The following is a 6,426-nucleotide window of genomic DNA, read 5'->3' as shown; positions in this document are numbered from 1 at the left end:
TTCACAAAGCTATTTTAAGAAAACCAAATCTTTACCTCGTCAAATACCTCGAAGATATCAATACTAGGCTAATGGATTGTGCAAACAATAGTTCTCCCCATGTCAACTAGATTTATCTTGTTAAAGTCTTTTTATGTAACCTGCAATAGTTATATATTCTACAAGAAAAGTGTGCAAGATATAGTGCAATAATTATATGTTTACTACATTGAAATGTTTGTAAATAATGGGAAAAAAATTGTCATGTGTGAAACTTATGATGGTGTTACGATGATATTTTTTTGGGAGGATGGGTGTGTTTTCACAAAAAAATATCAAACATGTATTTATGATATGCAGTATTTCAAAATTATGCATAAGGGAAAAGAAATACATTGCATTAGCTTAGAACTAGAATGTATTTAACTTCTAGGTCAAACCCTCAAAATCAATCAAAAACTACAAAAGGTAAATGCCAAGCAACAAAGAAACACTTGTTAGATGAGCCAGTAAGGCTGGCTGCTATGATGTACGATCCATGAGGGGGTTGTAGTTCTTAATGAAAAAGTCTAGCTTTGTTTTAACTCCTAATTTGGTTTAGTTGTTGCACATCAAATACATCAGCCATTACAAAGACTCTCAATTAATTATTTTAGCATTAATTACTGCCATAGAATTATGAGACTGCTAATGTCCCAAAAAATTTCAACCAATTTTTTTTTAGTACAATTTTCCCTATAAAAGCCATGGGACCAGCTGATTTATGAGTCTCTTGAACTTCTTAGCAGTTTAAGTGGCTCCCCTCTCTTCATGGGACTATACCCTAAGTAGTTGCGATTTTTGCATAGGGGTATAAAAACTTGTTTTTGTTTGTTTTTTACAGTATTCACTAAGATGATTTGCCTACAAATGACACAGGAAGCTACAAAAATGATGTTACTTCTATTTTTGAAATGAAAATTGTGTGTGAAAGATCTGCATAGCTTTTTGACAGTTTGTAGTAATTTTGCTCATATATTTGAGTACCTCAAGGAGGCACAAAATGCTCATTAGGCTTCACAAGTTTTGTTTACCATCTTTTATGATTCAAAAGAACTAGTGTTGTGCAATTTGAAAGCTAAATTCATAATAAAGTGCTCTCGATTGATCCATTTCTACTCAGCTTATATAGGCAAAGGTGATGTAATAGCAATCACAAACAGTGACATGGAAAGGAGAAATGTTGTGCTTATTGTGACGGGCCAAACAAAATGAATTGCTAGTGATGTATTTGCGTTTGAAAAGAATCACTGTGTTTTTAGATGAAGAGCTTGTGGAGTTCTTGTCAGATTTGGAGGCAAGAAGTCAACAAGTTTGATTTTCCTCCTTACTAGCATAGGGCCTCTTAGAGCACTCTACGATTATAGATCATGCAGTGGAAATGATCTGCATATGGCCTCTTAGAGCACTCTACAATTACAGATCATAATTGCAATTTGTCTATGTTGGTGGAGAATTTTATTTTGGTGAAGACAAAGACAATATTCAAGCATTGCTGGTACCAGATGATTGACCTCATACTTAAAACAATAACAACCACAAAACTGTATATTGGGATGGCACATAATGAAATATTATGGATTTATTTTATTCTTAGCTCCTAATCTCAAGTCGTAATTTCTGGAGGACATATCGACTTTTACATATCCAATGACTTATATGAATAAAACAACAATTATATATCTCACAAAGGTAGAAGTATAATGAAGTGTGATACTAATAAGGCACTGAGACTAAAAAGTTAATTATTTTGGGTAACTCATCTGCTAGGTGAACCAAATAAAGGAGCTGTGTGGTGGGACAAATGCCACAAATAAGACCTCATTCAATTAAGAGGACCATGGCTATGATGTGCCAACACAATGGATAAAATTGCTAATCATTGACACAAATTCTCATTTATAAAATCCTTAAAGTTACCTTGACATAGCAGTAGCGAATATGCAGGGGGAGCAATTACTGTCCTTTGGGGAGCTTCTAATCTGCTTGCAAGGGATTGCATAAGATTGATAAAGCAATATTATATTGTTGATTGAACTGCTGACATCTTTGCATTTACAAGGAGTTGGGAATGAAAATACACATCCATTCATACAAGTACTCTAGGGTTCCCATATCAATATCAATGGGATGGAAATAATTTTAGATTTCAAATATAAATTTTAAAGGCTCTATCTTGGAAAAATATAAGGTGTGGATATGTGTGAATGAGTAAGAGTGCGTAGTGTGTGTGAAATAAAAAAGAATACCAATGGAGCACAACACATGCTAGAATCACAACATAATATGGGAGTACAAATAGTATATCCAAATTGTTGGACAAATTGGCTTAAGGGAATGTTACCAAGAGATGGGATGCATCGATTGGAGATTAAGGGCATGCATAAATATTTTTGTGAAAGAGAGTGTATGTGATATAAAATAGAATACTACAACAATAATGGATAATATGGCTAATCCAAGATGATTTGATTATGTGGTATTTGTAAAACCCATTAGGAAGAGCCAAACCATCTTATCAAACTATCAATATGGCTAGTCTCTCATTCTACATACTACAACATTAACCCTTCTTGATATGTGTAACCCTTGTACTTATGAAGTCCTTGCATAGCCATTGGAGTTCAAATGTTGTACTATGAATTGATATAAGGGTGGTGATCTCTTATGAAGCATTGGAGTTTATGAGTGTATCACAACCTATATGGAGAATTAACACACATTCGTGTGTTTTGGGGTAGGGTGGTTATTTGAGTATCTTATTGAGCTTCACTTTGTTTCGAGAATAGTTTAATATTCTCTACTAAACAGGGCCAACCACGTGAAGGTGAAAGCTCATTTGGCCCCACCCCCTCCCCCTAACATCACTCTACATTCCCCGTTAACATCTAACATTCATTCATTCTTTCAACCATTAATAAAATGTAACATTCAATCAATATCATATAATAACATTCAATCAATATCACATGATAACATTCATTAACACATTAGATTCATTAACATGCAACATTCATCAATATTCTGCATTAACACATAATTCATGAACATTCATTAGCACATAATTAAATTCATTGAGACATAAAATACAATCATTATCAATTAAGGTATGTAGTGACAATCATTTCTTTTTTTTCTTTCTATTTCTTTTTTCTATGTAAGCTCTAAGAGGAGCATCAGTGTCATCATCAATTCCCCCCTCATCAGTTGTTTTATTCTCTGTTCTTGATGATCTCAAATTCCTATGCTGTTGCAAAGGGGGGTCCTCTGCAATAACAAATAAAAGAGTTAAATTAAAAATAATTTATTATAATTGTTACAAGTATTTAATTATTTTAAATAACATAACTGTGTCTCTTTACCTGATCTGACCACATCATTTTGTCTGGACTCAACGTCAACACGGTCATGAACATCGACCCCTCGATCCTCTATAGCTGCTATACAAAATCTTACATTAATCCAAACACCAATTGCAATTACATATAAAAAATTTAATAGAAAATGTATACCTCCACCACTGGGATGCACATCATGCGAACCTTCGACATCCACAGATTGTGTAGAAGGATTGTCAGGCTGCATTCCAACATCCTACGCATTGTTATCATTGCTTACTTAAAATAGATATACTAACTTTATATTGGAACTTAACATCAAATAGACTAATTGGTAAAGTATTCAATTTGAAATAAATTTCATTTAGCTTATTTACCTGTGGCTGAGATGCATCAGTATTAGAACCTTCCACACTAATTTCAGCTTGTAGCCATTTAGCCACGACTCTATAGCCTTGTTGGAAGCCAATTCTCTTATCGTCTTTTGTGAGGCATCTCTTGAACTCTGAGCCCTGCATTTTTGTGTGGTATGGTAAATTTTACTTGCATTGTTTCATCAACCAATGGAGGGTAGTTAAAATATCAACAGCAAATCATCTATATCCATCACAATATAATAGGAGAAAAATCAAGCAGTTTTGATGGAGCAATCTACTATATAAATGTTGCGTGTTTGTATGCTTTGGTTGTACCAACATATTTTCTCCAAATTCTTAAGTTGGGTAAGAGTTAGTTCAGCTCTTTGGAAATAAAAATGACTGCAAGTGCTGCTGCATTCCCTCATTCTTTCGATCACTGCCTTTATTCTCAACTATTGGAGGAAAATTCAGTCAAGGGTGAGATTTTAAATAATGTCATATTAGTGAATCACAAGTTTTCTTCACTAATCTAGATTGTAGAGTCTTGACTTCAATTATTGAATTGTTTATATTGAATATGAAAATCCAGTACTGTTATTATATTCTATTGACCTATTTATAATTGATGAGCTAAATAAGGGAGTCCTAGCATTTCCCTTCACATTATATAAAAAATTTGATACAATTTTTCATTTACTAATACTTACAACTCTTGCAAAAAGTTTCAAAAAACCACCAGAACCGAGCTTGTGTGTCCCGTGCTTTTCTAGTCTTGCCTTTGTTGTCTTTGATGTGTCAGGCAATCTATGAAAAGTTTGAAATATGTTAGATAGTATAAATATGGAGGTTAATTAGTACATAATTAGATTCTCAACAGTATCACATACCTTTCTATACTCTCCACTAGTGTAATATTATTTTTCTTGTCAGCTTTATACTTTCCATCCAAAATCAAAGCCTGCCACTCAGCCTCAGGAACATAGGGCAGACGCTCATACCTGGGGTTATCCCGTAAATTTTTTTGTACTGGTCCCTAATATACTTCAAACATAAACTAGCTTTTTCAAGGAGCTTGTTTCTCTCGAATGCACGAGGTCCAAAGAGTTGGGTCATGCTCTCTATAAGATCACCCTTCAACGGTTTGCGTTGGTGATTCCACCTTTTAAGTAAAAAAAAACATGTTAGACTCATAAATGAAGTGAAGCTACCTTTAATATAGTTCAAGAAATGGACAAAAAGGAAAACTATTATAGCAATGATATGAAATCAAAATAGTGGTTTGGGGTTTTAGTTAGGATATGATGTTCCACCAGGTACGCATGGTGGGCCCAAATATTCACAAACACTCATCACCAAGTTTTCTCCAAAAAAGATCATTCCCTACAAAACAATCATGGGATCATTAGTCGATGAAGAGTGATCAAAAACTAAATTACTATTATATCACTATAGAATAATAATAACTTTAAAGTACCTAGAACTTTGGCTACTTTTAATGGAATGCCTTCATCGTCGCTGACGATCAATGTGACATCCTTCACCGTTCCCATACTAGGAACATCCAAGAAATGATGTTGTAGGTCCTATTGCAAAAAGTTTCATAAGTTTCATAAGTCTTTGTCATGATCGAAGTATAAAAGAACAAATGATAATTGATGTTATAAAGTTGTAAAAAAGAAACTGTTTGTTGCTGTCATAAGAGAGAAAAAGAGGGATTTGTGTACCAGTAGATGGTGCAACAGTCGATGCATGTAAGCTGCGTGTTCCTGACTCAACAGTCAGAAAGAGATTTGTGGTTGTCCTAGATAGAGGCGGCGTCATCGTAGGATTCAATTGATGTGAAGCTGAAGAATAAAATTGTTAGAGCATGCATAAATATAGAACGCGTGGACTAGCATGGACAAGATTGTTAGAGCATTAAAAAAAAGGATTGTTCGAGCATGTATTGTCAATGATTATGATCATTCCTATATATATTTAGTGGAAAACAGAAGTGGAGAATGGAACATGCGATCTACCTGAACCACCTACAGCACCCTCATCATGGGAACGGGGATCGAAATCAAGCAAAAAACTCTGTAAAGACAACGCATCCATATTTTAATTAATGCCATAAAAGAGCATAACATAAAAACCATTATTGAACTCTTGTTATAATTAAAAATTTCATTAATACTTACTTTTAAGGACTTAGAGGTGTGCAATAATTCAGATGCCCTATCTTTTATTTGTTGAGTCATAGGCTTTATGGTTGCCAAATGTAGAATTTCTTTGCTAATTTTCTTTAAATTAATTTTAATCGAACCGATCGGGTCATCAGTCTCTGCTAAATCGATATAGAAAGGGTCCTCCTCAAGGGGGGCCTGCTAAGGGACTGCAGGTTCCTTTCCCTCCCTCTGACCACTAGCCCTCTATGACAAAAATAGTATTAGTATTATCAAAATTACTCCAAAACAATAAAGAAAACAACATTAAAAAAATAACATTTTGCTTCTATCTAGTTTGCACAATTACAAATGAGTTTTACCTGCTCATGTGTAGATGAGCCGGGAGCATCGTTAGCATCCCCTCCGGGCGTGTTAGAAGTTGTAATCTTTCCTTGGTGTGTTTATAAACCAAGGTTAGAACTCCTTTCTTTATTGTTGTAATATATTAGGATATAAGCCAAGGTATCCTAATATATTTCTTTTTTGTCCTTTTTCCACTACATC

The 6,426-nt window shown here is 34.2% G+C and overlaps 1 long non-coding RNA gene across 1 annotated transcript; it reads right to left on the bottom strand.

Annotated features, from left to right (window-relative positions):
- Window positions 1–3,092: 3,092 nt before the first annotated feature.
- LOC149558476 (uncharacterized) lies at window positions 3,093–3,460 on the bottom strand. Its single transcript, XR_016352465.1, has 2 exons — window positions 3,381–3,460; window positions 3,093–3,285 (listed from the first exon to the last, which is right to left on the bottom strand). It is a non-coding gene; the product is annotated as an uncharacterized LOC149558476 (long non-coding RNA).
- Between the last annotated feature and the right edge of the window lie 2,966 nt (window positions 3,461–6,426).

Source organism: Cupressus sempervirens, chromosome 5 (genome assembly GCF_028749045.1).
Source record: "Cupressus sempervirens isolate cs-2001-9-10 chromosome 5, ASM2874904v1, whole genome shotgun sequence".
Taxonomy (NCBI): Eukaryota; Viridiplantae; Streptophyta; class Pinopsida; order Cupressales; family Cupressaceae; genus Cupressus; species Cupressus sempervirens.
Note: the sequence above shows the minus strand (reverse complement) of the source record. Positions and strands in the feature narration are given on the sequence as shown.